This window comes from Ambystoma mexicanum, chromosome 7p (assembly GCF_040938575.1).
Source record: "Ambystoma mexicanum isolate Mex_15411 chromosome 7p, UKY_AmexF1_1, whole genome shotgun sequence".
Taxonomy (NCBI): domain Eukaryota; kingdom Metazoa; phylum Chordata; class Amphibia; order Caudata; family Ambystomatidae; genus Ambystoma; species Ambystoma mexicanum.
The window spans coordinates 299,526,600-299,545,642 of NC_090939.1; positions in this window are offsets into that span (position 1 = coordinate 299,526,600).

Sequence of the window (19,043 nt, forward strand, 5' to 3'; positions counted from 1 at the left end):
GGAACAGGGAATGCAGGAAAATACAATTATTCAAACTTCGAGTGGCATGGATATGAAAAAAAGAACCATTAAGGGAGTGCAAAACGTAAAAAAAATGAAAGCGATTGCTGGAAAATGTAAAACCTTGAGCATGTCAGACTATTTAACCAGCATGGCCTTTGGCATTACTTTCGTAACATTATAAAGGTTAAATGATGTTTTGGAATGTCAATCGAAGTAGAATTTCAGAGAACAGAGAAAAGTTGTGCACCAGAAACATTAGATTGAAAAAAACATTGTTGACTGTTAAGTTACTAGATTTATTCATTGTTAAATAACATATTATAAATGTCATAATGCTTGTTGTTTTTTATTCCAAACCAACATAGAAAAGATTTCAGTGGCACACAATGAGATAAATCGAATGGGCAGATGAAAATTCAATAGTGCAGAAGGGAAGAAAGAACAAGGCTTACGGTAAGTGCAATTAAAAGTTCAATTGTGCAGAAGGTAGATTTGGGCCATGATTATTAGGTCAATTAGGACAAAAGGTCAATTTGGATAATAACAACACACACCTGAGTACTTACAAGTCTTCTTTCAGCTCAGAATCTCTGTCACATTGGGAAGAGGTCATGCATGTGCCGACATGATGACCCTTGTTAAATGAAACTTGTTGAATAACCAAGAGACACCAATTTGTGAAACAATTTACAACACCCTGTATAGTTTTAACAGCAACATCTCAGTAATATTTTGGTCCCAGAACACTGGTGATAAATGTCAATGAAAAAACTGTTTTGGTGAGAAAAAAGAGAAACATTTCCAAATGTTGCTCTTACGTACAGTATTCCTGTATTATAAACTGGGGAAACTAATATGTTAATAACAGTATTTGGGGGACCAAAATCTAACTCTGATGTATTTGATATTCGACCTTACATGGAAACCTACACATTTCTGAAGTAGGCTTCGACAAACCTATGAGTACAAGTGTGCATGTGTACCAGTTAGGCGACATATCTAACCCATTTGCAGGTTATATGTGATATTCAAACTTATTTTCTACTGAGCGAGTGTGACCATTTAAATAGCACACACTGCAGATGTTTCCTCTTCTTGGTGCTGATGTTCTGAGACACTCTAACCAGAAACTCTTAGGTGGACAGTAGGTGGGTTTTAAGAAGGAGTCAGAAGCAGAAGTGTCTGGCTCCGGAGCAAATGATATGGAGCACGCTGTTCCATTGTTCAGTCTGCTAGAATACTCTGTTGGAGTATTTGAATTTGGAGATGGCTGGGAGGGCTGCATCTCACAAACTGAAGGATCTAGTGGACTAATACCAGTCAATTGTAGCAGCCAGGTAGGCAGGTGCTGATTTATGGATGTACTTGTGGGTTAGGTAGATCATGTTTATGGTAATTCCATCAAATTTTTACCATCGCATGACCATTCCATCTAAAAAAATGCATCGAAAAAATTACCATTGAATGCATGTTTTTTCCTTTTTTTTTTAAATGGGGGGTCCCTCCAACCTCCTGTTTTTTACCCTTTAAAACCCATTTAAAAAACACTAAACCCTTTACCTTGAAAAAACATGGATTCGATGCATATTTTTTCAATGCAATTTTGTCGATGGAATGGCATTCGATGGTAATGTTTTAGATGAAATGACCATATACCGGTAGACCATTTTAAACTACTGTCTATCTCATATTGGCAGCCGATGTAAAGAGGCCTAGGCTTATGAAATTTGGTGTATTTTGGGCAGACTCAATATGGTACAGACTGACAAATTGTAATGGTATAAAGCTTGTTAAGTGTTGAGACTGGTAGTCCTGTGTAAAGGATGTTGCTTGTTGCTTTATATGGCCTGATGACTATGAACTTGAAAACGTGTGGTAACAAAATCAAGGTCTAATTTCCTTAAACTGAAAGTAACAGACTTTTTACAAAATGTTTGTATGTCACTGACTAGTTTCATCGCTGGATCTCTCCAAAAGCACAAATGGACCATGGTGTTAGTGACTTCAGCGGTCTACAGCATTTAATGCAATGGGAGGGAAGATAGTAGAGGTTGAAGATGCTTGGGGGACTGAACAAACAATATTCGTTTATTCTTTGATTTAGTTGAAAAAGGTTGTTTGACATCTAGTTTCTTATTACATAAAGCAGGTATTCGGGATGGAGGACAGTGCTGCAGAAACACTAGAAATGTGACTGTCTCATTTTCTAAGATGGATAAGTTAAGAACTTGTTTTGTAGCTACGAGCAGCAAACGATTCCAGGGTTTTGGAGGCTTGTGGTCTATCCATGTTCCTTCAAGAAAAGGGAGTTAGTAGCATGTTTGTAACAGGCTGGAAAAGAGCCTTCCTGGAAAGAGTTAAAGAAATTTGGTAAAAAAGTCCAAAACGTAGCATGTTCGTTGACTACTCCTTAGTGGGGTGAGTACGACATTACAGTTCTGCGCATATGTGATCTGGACATGTGCTTTTATCTGCTGGGTGTAAAGTAATTGCAAAATGAGGACCAAATGGGAATTTGTTTTAGGAAATGCTCAATTTATTTAAGGGCTCAAATATCTAATATTTTGAGTGACTTGTAGGAGGGAATGCATTCTGTACCGCTAATCACATCATTGGTGGGTTGAGGGCAAAATCAGTGTTATGTAAAGATGTACGCTGATAAAAAAAATTGAGCAAATCTATATTGCACCATAGTTGTGGCTTTGAATGGAGCAAATGCTGATAGACACACATTCTGATTCAGTTGATTTTGTTTGTTTAATAGTTTTTTTGGAAGACCAATATTTGATTTTCATTTTCTATTGCCTTTATACCATATGAAGACTATGGGCCTCATTCGGAGGCTGACGCAAAGGGTTTACCGACACCGGTAAGGACACCAGTGCCAGTAATTTGCGCCCTATTCCGAGGTCCCTTTGCGGCTCCCGCTAAGGCCGCCTGGTTTTACCAGGCGGCCTTAGCGGGAGCCGCAAAGGGTCCAGGGAGCAAATAACGGTACCGCAAATTGCGGTACCATTATTTGCACTTTCCCATTCCCATTGAGCCCTATGGGGGCTGAAATAGGAATGAGGAATGGTATTTTCAGGGATAAATATCTGTTCAAGGTTAACTACTGGAGGGTTTTCTATACCAGTTAGTCCATTATCAATTTGCCATGTTACTGTTTTTTTCTTTCTCATTGCAAGGGTACTGTTGTTCCTCCACGTCCTCTGCTCCATGTCACTCGGGTTGTCTGGTTCTGCCACTGTTGCTTCCATTGGCCTCTGCCGCTGTTTCTTGGTTTTCCTTGTCCCCTGTGGAAAAATGTGGGGCCATTTGGGCATTGGTGCCTAACACCAAATCAACCTACTACGAGGAACAGCCCATTTGGCACCCGCTCGCATTCATATCTAACACATAAGGGGTTAGTATGTGCTTTTACCTAGGATGTGCTAATGATATGTTGAAGCACAACCTATATACAGACATGTCACCATGAGGTAATTCTGTATGCGTAAGAGGATGGACTCGCCTAGGAGCCGTCCTCATGTATCAATAACTCAAGCTAGTACATGTTCTCCTTGTGAACATGGGTTTTAAGTTTCACTGCAGTTATGAAACTACTATTGCCATACAGCCATAATACTAGACTAAAGGACCCTTTTGGGGCTTTTTTCTTTTTGAAGGTTGTACAACAATTGCCTTACTTAAGAACAGCCCTTTTGGGAAGATCGAAGTTATGCTTCTTGAATCAAGGACCAGCATACACAAGTGGGGAACACTGACTATGAGGTACGATTTAGTCCCATGTGGTGCTATATATATGATACACTGCTCCCTCTAGGAATATTCTAACTAGGGCTTATGTTTTTGTCTCCTCCTCTTCCCTCCTTTAATTTATTTTATTAGGTGGGTCCTCCTAGAAACAGCCATATTATGCAGTATCATAACTCACGAAGACAGCAGATGATTTAATTCTGTTCTTCACCAGCCCTGATAAAAGTGGTGCAACCGCTGAATACCATTGAAACCGGTCGGCTTATCATTGGGCTTCAACTTGGTGAAAGAAGGATTGAGGAATTCATAAAATTCCCCGCCAGCCTGCAGCTCTATCCTCTTATGAATCAAACAAGAAGAGGTTTTCGGATTTCCACGATTGTACGTTTTGGAGTTGAGGATGATGTAAACCACTCCACATACTAGTATTTAGGAGAATTGATTGAATTGTTTTGGTCCACTCATCTCTCTGATACTTTTAATCTCACCACCCTACAGATATCATTGGTCTATGGTAAAAACATAAAGACAACTGCCAAGAACCTGTGGGTTTTTTTAAATAAATTTCTGCTTTCCATAGAAACTGAATAAAGACTAAAAGAATGTTTCATTTGGAAGGTAGTCTTCATATGGTATAAAGGCAATAGAAAATGAAAATCAAATATTGATCTTGCAAAAAAACTATTAAACAAAATCATCTGAATCTGAATGTGTGACTGCCATGAATGAGGGAAGATTCGGATGTTAGACTACCCTCAAGGTCCAACACGTGGACACCTTTCCGCAAATGCTGATAGGCCACATTGTATAAAAGAAAATCTACCTGTGAACAATAGAGCTGAATGATTTTTCTCCTTTTGCTGCCTATGTAGCAACAGTACCAAATCACTAATCTCCAAACTAGCCAGTGTGCACCTACAACATATTGTGAAGGGGCAACTCATGTTGCCAGACAAAGATTGGATGTAGGTTTCTGCAAAGTCATTCTAACTAAAAGTGCTCCCCCAGTTAATATTCCCTGGAGCGACGACCTTCTGATTCCTTTTGTGATTTACTCTCTAGTGCGAGCACACGTGGCCTACAAAAATCTAGCACCAATTGAGAAAAACTGGAAATCCCCCAACACAGCAGAACCCAACACCATATTAATCCACAAAACCACACAACTCTCTCTTGGACAGCCTCTCATCAGAAGAAATAATGGAGAAGCTCTGAATAATGGATTACAGAAGCCCTAGACTAAGTAGCAACAAAGAAACAATTCACCTCTGGCCCGAAAGGAATTAGCTGCAAAATGGTTTACCTCCACCCGAGTGCTTTGAAGAAAACAAAACTGATATTAGAACAAGCCTGTAGGAAAAATAAACAACAACACAAATTGCTCACCAAAAACATATACATCTCCATAAAGCAGAAATCAGAAAAGCAAAGAACATGCAAACGGATCTAGAAGGCAATCAATACACAAAGATAGATGTTCAACATCATTAACAAGATAAGAAAACTGCCATAATGCAGTAAGGACCCACCCCCTACAGACCTTGCAACCCACTTTAAAAACAGTCATGAATATCCAACAAGTGATTAGTGCTATGCCCAAGTATTTAAACAATGATTTCACCACTGATGCCTTCGCCGAACTACAAGCAGCAAAATAGTGCAAAGTCAGTTCTCTAGAGCTGCAAAACATTATGCAATATGGCACGTATTAGGAACGTGTTGCATGATGCAATGGAAGCAAAAAATACTTTGGCATAATTTCTGCTGAGTTAAAAGGGACAGAACTGGAACAAAGGGCAAATCTAGTTTGATCTGTCCCTTACAATGCTATCAGGAAACATTTTATAAAATGGATCCGACCTATTGCTTTGATGGATCTCACAGTCAGAGCTCCTGGGTCTGCCCTGGTCCGTCTACCCTATGTTTCTCATATTGAAAGTCACATGATTTAATATATTTCTTCTTAAAACATGTAGGATTGTGACTTTGAAAGAAAAGCATTGCAAACTGGGCAGTGAAGCAAAAGTTAGGAACAATTTATTTTGAAACATCAAAGGTACATCCGCAGAGCAGCACCACAGCCTCAATTCCTGTAAGAAATAGTTGAATGTCTAGACAAGAGTCAAACAGTACACCCTGTTTATTTGAGTCTCCTTTGGGAATGACACATGATAGCTATTTTTGTAACTGGTAAAACATAGCCAAACCTGCAGTGAAAGTACTTCAGACTCTTGAATTTGCTAATTGATCCAGAGACAACAGAAACGATAATAAATTGTGGGAAACAGCTTGTGCCGTAAGGGGGATTAAGTAAACACATTACAAGATTACTGTTAATACCATGGTTTACATGTTATGCAATGAGGAAGTAGGATTAAAATACTGTTAACAATTCCAAAATGTCTTATTAATGAAGATGGAGCATTTTTTAGACTGAACAGAGATTTTTTATGCTATATCATACTTGCCGGAGTGATAAATTGAGCACATTGGGCCTCATTACATGTTTGGCGGTCTGGAAACAAGGGTGCCGGTAGCAACGTACCGGCACCCTTTCCGGACTACCAAACTGCAAATTTGCCAGTAGGGGCACGGAACTCCCAACAGGCTGAAGCACCGGCACCGTTACCAACAGTGCTTCAGTGACTCCATTACCGTGGAGTCCTATGTGACTCCACAGGAATGGAGATTTACCATGAAATCCCGGTGGCACCGGGGATGTCAGGCAGCGGAAACGGTGTTATGGGGTCGGCGGTAGCCAGCCGCCTACCAGCGGGTTTTACCGCTGACCCCGTAATGAGACCCTTTGATCATCATTAAAGCATGTCCATAAATTGCTCATTGACAAGTGTATTATCATATTATTTTTGATATGAGGATTTATAGAGAGCAACATTCAGAGTAGACACCATGTAGCTCTCCAGATGTATTTATCTACAACCCCCATTAGCCGTAGCTACTATAGTGAGGGATCATGGAAGTTGTAGGTCAAAATATCTAGAGAGTAACAACTTGTCGACCCCAGTTCTTCCAAAAAGGGAGTAGTAAATTAGCTGTTTCATGGATCTTCGGAAGGCCAGCTGGTTAGGTCTGACCCCGATGTGGAGCAGTAATCAGTTTCATAGTGTGGATAGAAGAGGGCATCCAACGAGGTATGCCCTCTTGTGCGTTATTGGCGAGCATAGAAGGGGAATAAAAGGTTACCTGAAGTTGAATGATGGCTTCTGGTTGGGGTGATTGCTAAAGTTTGAGAAGAGACATGGAGGTCCAAGTTTCTACTAGAAATGCACATGGATTTGGATTGAGCACGTTTGGTGACTACTAGATTATGGAGTCAGCAAAGGGCTAGAGAGCCGTGGTTGCTTTTCTTGAGGATATTTACAATACATTCTAATCATCAAATTGCGTCTCAGAAATACATTATGAAATAAAATAACAAATAAAAATATAATAAAACATAATTTTATTTTATTTATTTATTTAAAAAATGTTCTAAAGCGCAAACTTGGCCACAAGGGCATCAGAGCGCTGCACAGAAGAAACATGTACAAATATGAATCCTTCACATTTGTCAGACAATAGACCTATATACAATTATTTTTAGATCCTAAAATATATTTCTCTAATAACTACATTTTCATGAATATACATGATTTCATAAAACTCTAAAAACTATTTTCTAAAAAGCAGTTTTCCACAACCAGATCTTAACAAGTTTCCAAATCTGCAGCTATTCCTCTGTCAGATTGATGATATGAGAATTATAAAAATGAGATTGTGAAAAATACACGTGCAGGCGTCTGGGAAATGAGATTGGCAGCGCAAGTGTTTGCAGTCACAACACTATATTGCACCACTGATATTTCATTTTCCAGTCTCACTTGGACAAACCTGATGCTCCTTTAAGAGGCTTGTCAAGTGAGGAGTTGCTTGAAGAGTATTCATGATGATTTATGTGAATTTTCAACTGAACGTGCCGACATCTGAGCGCAGGGCTGGAGCTCTGCACGGGAAACCAGACCCAATCACTATGTATCAATGATGCCATTATTGTGACCACAGTCTCTTAAAGAAATGTAAAGCACAATAGCACGATCAAGGGAACAGTAGCCTGTCTCAAGGAGACTGCTGGCAAGGCTCCAAAGGCTTGATTCTGTTGACCACAAAGAGAAAGTTGCCCAAGATGAACAGATTCCTCTGTGTAGTTGTGGCACTTATACATCAATGCCAACATGACCCATGCCAATATGTAGGTGATTCTCCAGTTCGGTTTTTTTCTTTTCATTCCGGGACCTGTAGTCTGACTTTTATAATCGGCAAAGCAGAACTACAAATCCCAGAATGCAAAGAAAAAAACAAGAATGGATGAGAACCTACAGATCGGAATGGGTCATGTTGGCAACTATGCCTACCCTGGTAGTGATGTGAGTTTACCAAAACTATAGGTGCCTCTGAAGAGATATCACCTGTCCATTGTCTCCTTTTTTTTTTTTTTTTATTGATATAGCTGTAAAATACAGCCTTTCAAAACAGAAGTAGAAAGTACAAACAATCATATATATAAAGCTTAAAAATTTTTTAAAAAGACCTATCATATAAAAATAGAACACAATTAACAGAAATTGCATGTGGTTACATTTGAAGTTGATATCTTTGCATAATAATACAGTTCACTTTCAATCATTCATTCTAATTATAGTGGTTTAGCAACATTTATGTTACTTGAGAGACAATAGGGTCAACTTGATTCAACAAAGTTAAAGAATCAATGAACAAAACACTCGCAATATTCAATTTTGGAGATTGACTATTAAACACAATATTCCAAAAGGTCGCCTCGCTTAACATAAAGTTAGCCTCAAACAGATGTTTAAACAATTTGCATCTCTGTTGTGCTAGGGCAGGACATTCGGAGAATAGATGTCTTAATGTTTCTGTAACCCTGGGCACAAGACAAAATCTGCAATTGGCATAGGATGAAATTTTCCACTTGAACCGCACTTCATTCGTCTGACATATGTTCAACCTCAATCTCATATAAGTATATCTCGCTTTGGAGTCAGGAAATTTAGTTAAATAATTTTCAATCACATGGAGTTTCTTAATTGCAAAGGATTGTTGTTTGAATACTCGGGTTTCCACGCATTCATCTCTGGTTTTTATCCAATCATACAACCTATGTTTTGTTTTCGCCCTCTCAGGATTATTCATGAGTAAGTCATTATCTATTCCAGACTTCTCCATTATCACTTTGACCCAATGTCTCCATCTCAGAATCGGAGAGTTAATCGATTCCAACATATGTCTACCTATTGTATATAGTATTCCATTTTCACTAACTGCCATTAGATATTTGCGATATAGTTGTAGAACTTTCCATGTATAAACTGCATATAAGGATACAAGACCCATTTCGTGCCGTATAAGGCACATGGATGTAGACATTGGAAGCCCACAAACCTTTTTCCAGTAGCGACCCTCAATTCTCACCCATATATTTTCACTAATAGTTCCTCTAGTTTCTGCTCCATAGGTTACAATTGGAGTAACTTTTTGTTTGTAAAATGTAATAGCAGGGAGTAAAGAGAATTTGCCAAATTTGGCTTGGATTATCTTGGTCTGGGCTATTCCAGTATTCACCTTAATATTGATTTCATCATAGTAAGGTTTATCTTGTGGTTCATTACTAATTGTCAAACCTAGGTACTTGTATTCAGAGACAATGCTTATGACTACATTCTGTAGTTGCCATCGGTCCAAAGAAGTAGTTTTATTCCTTTTCCTTTTTTGATCAATTATCATTATTTTGCACTTTTCTTGATTTATTTTCAGTAAGTTTACATCAGCGTAATCACTTAAACAAGATAATAGGGCTTGCAATCCCTTTGGAGTCTTAGACAATAATACTAGATCGTCAGCATAAAATAGCCAAGGGATTGCCTGGCCTCCCAGACGTGGAGCATCTGATAATATTTTCAAGAAGTCATATTGTACTGCCGACATAAAAAAATTGAACAAGGTGCTTGCCAGAATGCATCCTTGCTTTAAACCCCGAAATGTTTCTATGGGGTCTGACAAGGTGCCATCTAAAGCCAGTCTAATTTGGACTGTGGTTTTAGAGTGTAGTTCATTAATCCAGAATATAATATAGTTTGGACATTTTGCATCTTGCAGTTTGTTAATTAGCAATTGTCTACATATAGAATCAAAAGCCGCCTGAAAATCAATGAAGGCCAGGTAAACTGCCTGTCCTTTCAGATGTTCCTGTTTCTTGATGACCTCTAATATGTGAAGATTTATCGCTGTTCCCATTCCTGGCATAAAGCCAGTTTGATTGGGGTCTCTAATTCTCACAGCACTTAGCCATTTATTAATATCTCTGAGTAGCAATCGTGCAAATATTTTGCTCGGTATATCTAAAAGAGATATGGGCCGGTAGTTCTTTGGATTTTTGTTGTCACCCTTCTTATGGATGGGTATTGTGATGGATTTTCTCCACGAGTCGGGAATAGAGGATATTAGCACTGTTTGTCTGAAGATAATAGTTAGAATTTGAGCCCATGCTGTGGGATTCTTTTTTATCATGAAGTTGGAGAGTCCATCAGGCCCCGGAGCACGAGATGTAGACAACCTCGAGATATACATTAGAATGTCATCAATATCAAAGCTAAGATTATCAGTTTGACTAGGTGTATCAATATGCTGCTGTCTTGTTGTTAAGGTACCCGCATATATAGTTTTGTAAAAATTAGACCAGACCTCTTGTGGAATCGGATTCATCTGATCCACTATTTGAATCCTCGTCTGCGTTTGTTTTAAAAGTGACCATATTTTGGCAGAGTTCTTCTCTTGGCAACTACGTAACATAGCCTCCGCATCTCGTTGGTACATTGTGGCCTTCCTAGCTTTTAACCAATTCTTATACTTGGTTTTCAAAGATTTCAGTTGACTTAAATAATCTGGAAGATTTTTCTTCATAATTTCCCTTCTATTAGCTCTATATCGGGTTTTATACATAGCTACCTCTTGATCGAATATATGCAGGGATTTCGGCTTCGCGTTGTTATGATTTTTTCTTTTCAACTTGAATATCTGCATATGTTCTACATAGGAAAGACGGGTATTGGAATCATAGTCTATGTCATCATTCTGAGGGCAATTCAAGGTTTCCTCCAGAAGTTGTAAGGACACTGGGGTCCAATGGAATCTATTCTGTGCCGTATTAGTTGTTAAATTACGGGCCGAGGATGAGTCATATTTCTTGTCGTCAACTAACCAGGACCATTTCATAGATTGGATATCATGATCACTTATTTTTTGATTTATAATCCGATATTCGGATACATACTTAAACAAATCTCTATCCACATAGGTGTAATCAATTGTAGCTACTTGGACACCTCTGTGCCAGGTGTTATTAGAGGGCATATCACCGTTCTTCGCTCCATTTAGCATTAAAAACTGTCGATCAGACATGTATGCATTCCACCTTTTGGCTATTGTCGTCAGAGGTTTCCCCATTTTATTCAAGCAAGTTAAATTCAAGTCGCCCGTTATGATTACATTACTACACATTTGATCAAGTAGTGTTATTTTTAATGCTTCATCCATAGCCGCAAAAAAGCTAGAATCGCTTATCGCAGAATGGTTCCAATAGATGTTTAGTAAACCAATATCGGATGTCTTAAATTTTAGCCTTACCAATTGTAAAAAGCTGTTCGGTGAAAACCAAGGCTCAATTTTCATATTGGGTGAGGATTTTATGGCAACCATTAAACCTGCCATGGGTCTACCTCTGACTGGCACACTAGCAGGAGTCAATATTATTACATGATTGTCCCACACTGGAGCAACAGAGAGCCATATTTCCTGAAAAGCCAATATATCATATTTTAGCAATAGATTGTCTTTGGAATAAGTTAAATGCTTGAAACCTCTTGTATTCCAAGAGGCCATGGATAACGTTTTTAAGTTTTGTCTTAGCTAATTACCATTCATTCTCATCTCTCTCTCAGCAAATATTTGTTCATTTCCACTTGACACAGCTATCCGTGGAATGCCACTTTGGCCTTTCTGGTACACATTTACCTTGGGTACAAACTGATTTCTGTGATTAGGGAATTGTTGTTGGTCCCACAATACTGGATTTAACAAGATAAAGCCCAATTCATATATATGATCTCTCGCTTCCCATACTGCGTTTTTAACAAAACATGACTTCATCCATATTTTAATCATAGATAAATCATTACTATGCGGAAATTCAATTTGATCTATGTCGCTCGAACATATTCCTTCCAAAGCCTGTACTTCAGCAAATATGTTCATCACAGATTGTCTGTTCAAGTCGAAAGATTGATAGGGCTCGGGCCGGCACTGCATCATTAGACAATTTATGTTCGAGTCTCTCATAGATGTTCGATAGCCCACTTTAGATGTATAGTTAACTTTTGACTGCAGGGGATTATTAGATTGTCTCCCAAAATTATTCATGGGTGTGTGTGTACTTACTCCACAGTTATTACTCATGGGGATGTCTTTCATATTCACTTGAGCACTAATTCTTTTTAAAGATTGCTCTATTTCTGTTTTCCATTCTAACATTTGTAAATCTTTATCCTGTCCTTGTTTATTACTCTCATGACTATCACCCATCTTGCCAGAACATACAACTTCATCTTTTCTTGGCTGTGACACAGACTTGGACGAACTGCTCGGGCTATCATCTACTGAATTCATTGATGAACTTGTCGTTGTTTTGATTGCACCGCTAGTCACCTTGTTGTTTAGTTCTTTCACTGTTTTACCATTGTCAATTTCCTTTTGTTGTTCAGATAACTGAATCAGACTATTCAGAGGTTCATAGTCTGCGGGGATACGTGATGTAATTAGTCCTTGACTCGCTTTTTGAGATATCACTTTTTTGTACTTATTAGCGATAGCTGTACGTGCTATCGCAGCAGCTGATTTAGGTAGGGTTAAGGAACGAATGAACTGCTTGTGATTTTAGGGTTAAAGACATGTTTTGTTTTTTCCGTGATAATTTTAGCCGTCACATTTGGTTTTCTTTTTTTAGAATCAAAGATGTTGTAGGTCGGGGTATTATCATTTTCAGAGACCCCAGCCCCAATCTGAACAATGTTATTTTCCTCATGTAACGGAAGCTCATTCATGCCCACTTCCAGATTTTTTATTTTGTCTTTCTTCTTTTTCGCGCACACCTGTCCTCTTTTACACTCCTCGTGTGTATCATTAAGGAGTTCTATTGGGATGCTTTCCTGATCTTCGACAATTATAACTTTGGTGGGGGGCTTTTCCTTCAGTACTTCGCTCATACTTTCACCTTTTTTCTTTTTGGCTTCCAATTGAGCTATATTTAGTTGTCCCTGTGTGCAATCAATTAACAAAATTTCCTTTTGTTTCGAAATTATTTCTTCCGTACTCGAACCTGTATTGCTTAGCTTGCAGTTAGAACCCCTATTTTGACCCTCTCTGCAGACACAACTAGACTCATTGACAGTATTTTTTTGAAGCAATTTCGTTATCAGGGCATATTGGTCACTTAATTTAGAGTCCAGTGTATCATACAGGCGTGTGAGCAAAAAAAGAGCAGCATTCATAGTCTGTAGTGAGGTTTCTAAACCTATTACAAAATTTCCCGGCATCGGTTGTGTTTTTTCAATTGGGACAGAATGGTTACGCCGTGGAGTTGGTTGTGCAAATGAGGACGACACAGATGAGATATTGTGTGTGGGTGAAAACATCATGGGTGAGTGATATAGATCTTGTTTATCTATACTATCGTCTAGATTTTGTTTTGAATCATTTAGCATTTTTAACTCAGAAGAAGTGTGTCTACTTCTTTTAGGAGTGACTTCTATTCTCTCCTCATTCACATTCGCTCTACTACTTTTATCTACGGAGACATACTGTTCTTTTTTCTCACTGCTTAGGACATTATTTATTGTTATGTCAGTGCTCGGTAAACTTTTAGAGATTGCAGTTGGTACTTCCACAACCGCTTTATCTTGAAGATCAATTACTTCACATATTCCTGCAGCAACTAGGGAATCCGGGAGAGATAATTGCATGCTCTGGCTAGATTCCATCATATCTATACCAATTGAATTTCGATCGCCAATAGCTGTTATTTGCCTTTGGGTGTGAACAATCGCAGTGTTACTTTCATCTTTACCCCCCAAGGGCACAAAATTTTCTAATATCAGGTAGCGCCGAACAAGTTCTTATACTTGAGGCCGATTTACTTGCACGCACTAGGTTGATTGTTCTAGAAGACAGTTTGGGCGTGGATATAGCCCCACGCGCGCATGCATTAATAGCTTCTTTCGGCGGCATCCCGGTTCGCAATGTCATGACCATTTCAAAATGCAATGATTTTAAGAAAATCCCTTCGTTGTCACACTTACTATCAAAAAAGAAAAATACAATCTTGTTTCTGGCCCACCTTTACGTTGTATTTTAAATTCAAATATATGACTACTTAAGTGTGGAGACGCCGTAAGGTTCACTCAAGAATAAGAAATATAGTGTGTTCATAGATGCATAAACAGTTAATCAGTGTAGCATTTATAATTTTTTACGCACAATAAAAAGAAAAAGAAAGAAAAAAAAGAAAATAAAAACCAGTATGTTAGCCCCCAGCCCTCAGCCAGCAGACAGCCGACAGCACTTCTCAATGCACTTCCTCCAAATGCGCGCGCGCCAAATGCGCGCGGCCTGTTGTTTAAAAGGATTATGGGAGAAGGGGGCGGAGCTTACGCTCGTGGCTCTGTAATTTAAGTAAAATAAAAGAGATGTCTTAAGTATTTTGGCACAATAATTAGTGTCCTTAGTATATTATACAAGTGTCTCTTTTCCTCGGTAACCAGAGTATCTTTACCAATTCAAACTTTGTAAATCCGTGTTCACAGCAAATCGGGCATTCGAACTCCTCAGCAGCCGACAGCACTTCTCAATGCACTTCCTCCAAATGCACGCGCGCCAAATGCGCGCGGCCTGTTGTTTAAAAGGATTATGGGAGAAGGGGGCGGAGCTTAGGCTCGTGGCTCAATTCAAACTTTGTAAATCCGTGTTCACAGCAAATCGGGCATTCGAACTCCTCAGCAGCCGACAGCACTTCTCAATGCACTTCCTCCAAATGCGCGCGCGCCAAATGCGCGCGGCCTGTTGTTTAAAAGGATTATGGGAGAAGGGGGCGGAGCTTACGCTCGTGGCTCAATTCAAACTTTGTAAATCCGTGTTCACAGCAAATCGGGCATTCGAACTCCTCAGCAGCCGCCAGCACTTCTCAATGCACTTCCTCCAAATGCGCGCCTTGCAAGATCACAGGATGCTCCATCACATGGTTTTTACCCACAATGACATAAACAAATGGACATTACTTGACATTTGACCTCAGTGACACCACGCTGAGAGATAGGATAATTGCATACTATACTCCTACAAAGTATCTCTACTTTAGATACACTTAATTTTAGTTAACAAGCATATAGTAACAAGCATACTGCCATGTTCTAGTCCAAAAATTCTGCAGGGCCACACAATGAGTGACAACGCAACTCAACACTCTCCATTTATCCTGGCCTTCAACACATAAGGTTTTTTCGAGGCAGTATAGTTTTATTTTGGGGATACAAATTGGTGAATGTCTTATTTTTAAATAAGCCAATTCAGACATTCACAATTTACCAATTTTGAATATTGAAATTACATGCAGTAAATCTCATTTAAACATATCTTTTGAGTAATACCGGGCAACATGCTTTGCTGGAATAGTACTTATATAAGACCCCCTCTTCTCAAGGACAATCTATTTGATAATAAATATACCAATTTCATATATCAAACTTTTGAAATTTCCGATGAATGCTTTTATTGAAAAAAACAATATTGTCAATGTTAGGGCAGAATACCATTTTTGGGTTTCTGCCATCCCATTTTTTGAGACCTCTACTTTTTTTTTGCTTTTTCCCACTTTGATTTCTAGGTTATTTGTGTTCTTTTTGCTGTCAGAGGGACTTCTACTAAAGTCCCTCTGCTGTTGAAACCCTTATTATTTTAGTATATGGTCCTATGGTGGTGCATATGGCTCCTTGGACAGTGGTGCTTTTTAGGACTCCATTTGGTCCCTAGGTTGATTTTACCATCCTATATTGGTGTTGAGAGTAGGCTGGTTAAATCTATAGTTTAGTTTGCCTTCACCAAAGATATAGGTCAATTTACTGCATTAGAAGCCCAATGTACCTTACTGGTAGCCTTTGGGGCATTAGTGGTGTAGTATGCCATGTGTTCTTTGATGACGCCCTGCATGCCGCGAGGTTAGGCTAGGGAATGTTTATGTTTGAAGGAAGCGAAACGGAACGAGGGTGAGAGACAGGGAGAAGACTGTGAGCGGCATGCAGGGCGCCGGCTGTAATTGATAAATAAACATCTTTGTTTATTTTAACTCGTGTGGACTGGCATACCTCATTTTGGCGACGAGGATAGCCGGCGTCCCAGAACCCACAGAAACCAGGAAGGATTAATCCAGAGCGGAGCTCCGAGCCGCTGTGCAACGCTGCGCCTGGCTTGTGCTGCACGATAGGAAGAGGGAGGAAAAGCAGATGCTCCGAACTGAAGTTAATCAAACGTTGGTTTGTGCTGACATTTCATCACTGTGATGATTTTTTTTTTCTTGTCTGTCTAACTCGAGTTTGTTAGACACGATCCCATTGGCCACACCACTTCCACTTCAGAGTAAAGGACCGCCGATTGCATGACTCACCCTTTGGCCTTAGGCAGAATGAGGAGTAAAGAATAGACTCCTCATCCTCCTCGCAGTACATGGTATTCATCCCTGGAAAAAAAAAAAAAAAAAAAGAAGCTTAAGAAGCAGAACAAAACGTAATTCAGGATAAATAGTATTCTGGTTTCCTCTCATACTGACATAATACAGAAGAAGTATGCAAGGTATTAGCATACAACCCCCGGCATGTTTTCTTCCAACACCTGGACAGCCTGTTGTAAACTGGCTAGAATGGAAAGAGTTTTGGCTAAACTATGTTCAGACCATTGATCAAGAAGGCCTATCTACTCATAAAAAGAAATCGCTACTGCTTCATGCTTTGGGCCTAGAAGGACAGAGAAAATACAGGGAGTTACCGGATTTGCCAGTGGATGAAGCTGGAGATATTGATGAACACGAAAAGGCCATAAGGCAACTAGACAAATATTATACCCCTGAGACCAACGTAGCCATAAACAGGTATAATTTCTATACCAGAACTCAAAAAGAACATGAATCTATTGAAGACTACGTATCAGCTCTAAGGGTACTATCACGCACATGCAGATTTGGCATTGGGATCACACTAGATGAACTCATACGAGATCAAATTATCATACATGCCAAAGATAGTTTGCTCCAAGACAGACTTTGGATGGTAGGAAACCCATCTCTGCCAGAAACAATGGCCATTGCCAAGCGAATAGAACACAGTCATTTGTGCTCTAAAGAGATAAAAAATAAGAAACAAGAAGCTGTCATAAACATGCAATTACAGAATGATAAATTCTCATTGGAATCTGGAGATCAAAATATAGTCAATGCAATAAGAACAAAAGAACGTACGGAAAATCACCTCACGGGAGAGAGGGTTTTCCCAAATCCATTATCAGTGATAATGGTGTTCAATTCAAAAGCAAAGAAATAAGAGAGTTTGCCGTCACATCTGGGATTTTATGGAAATATTCTGCTTTGTATCATCCCCAAACAAATGGTCTAGTCGAGAGATGTAACAGAATGGTTGTAGAGACGGTAGAGTTGGCATTGAGGAATAACATGTCTGTGGAAGAGGCACTTAAAGATAGGTTATGGAGTACAAGAATGTCAGTCAAAAGAGATCTAGGAGTATCTCCGTTTGAATTGATGAGAGGCAGAGCCCCTAACACATTACTTACTCCAGAGTGGGTGAATTACAAAAGGACATCAGAGCATAGAGATAAAGGAAAGCATTGTAAATACTCTGAAAGCAAGAATAATTGGAATAATAGTCACAAATGCAAAGTCGGAATTGTACCAGGAGACATGGTAAGGATAAAACTAGGGCGTGCTGTTAGAAAGGGTGAGTCCAAATACAGCAGACCAGTTAAAGTTTTACAAGTCCTAGGCAAAGCCATAAGAGTAATGGGTGGATCAGTATGGAATATGAATAGAGTAAGCAAATGGAATTGGGATTTTAAGGATAATAGAAGATTTTATCCCAGGCAGAATCACAGGCAGGATCAAAGTAATTGGTTTGGAAATGATATAGGTTTTCAATATAACATAAGAGACATATTGAATTCAGATACTAAAGTCAGACCTCAAGTTGGGGAGGGACACATACATGTAAGAGAGGACCAAGTTGTCAGGACGGATAGTCAAACATTGAGAGGCAATGGTCAAGAAGATACTCCTTTAGAGTTTGAATCTGTCCAAGAAAGTAATGGCACTGCTACTAATGATGATAGAAGCATGGATGGAATTCAAGAAGGATGTGTGGCTAGTGGGAGTATGTACAACCACAGAGATAGAAAATTGCCATTCTGGACAAAAGACTATGTCATGGGAAAATAATTATATATATTGCACACTACCAATTTTGTTTTATACATAGCATTTGGGTTAACCTACATTGTTAACATTTGTTTTTTTTTTGTTTGTTGTTTTCTTTCACACTTTTGGTTACATAAAAAAAAAAATAATAATAATAATTTAAGGGGGAAAGGATAGGTGTTAGTTTTTACCACCATCCACAGCCACACATGGTTCCCAAGTTTTTAGGTTCATTCACACTATTTAAAGTGTAATGTTTATGGATTGTTCACAGCGTATTCCTAAAAATGTGTTTTTCTCTGAAAAGGGGGAGGTGGTGTAGTATGCCATGTGTTCTTTGATGACGCCCTGCATGCCGCGAGGTTAGGCTAGGGAATGTTTATGTTTGAAGGAAGCGAAACGGAACGAGGGTGAGAGACAGGGAGAAGACTGTGAGCGGCATGCAGGGCGCCGGCTGTAATTGATAAATAAACATCTTTGTTTATTTTAACTCGTGTGGACTGGCATACCTCAAGTATATTTGTCTAAGTCCTGCTCTTGGCCATTTAGTATTTGGGACTTTTCTTTGTTTAGGGCAACCATGATGCAGTTCTAAAATGTCCTTTATCTAAACATGGGCTCCCTGCACCCTCTATTTTGGTTTGGACTGATTTAGGCCAGTCCCTATACCTAGATATACTAATATGTA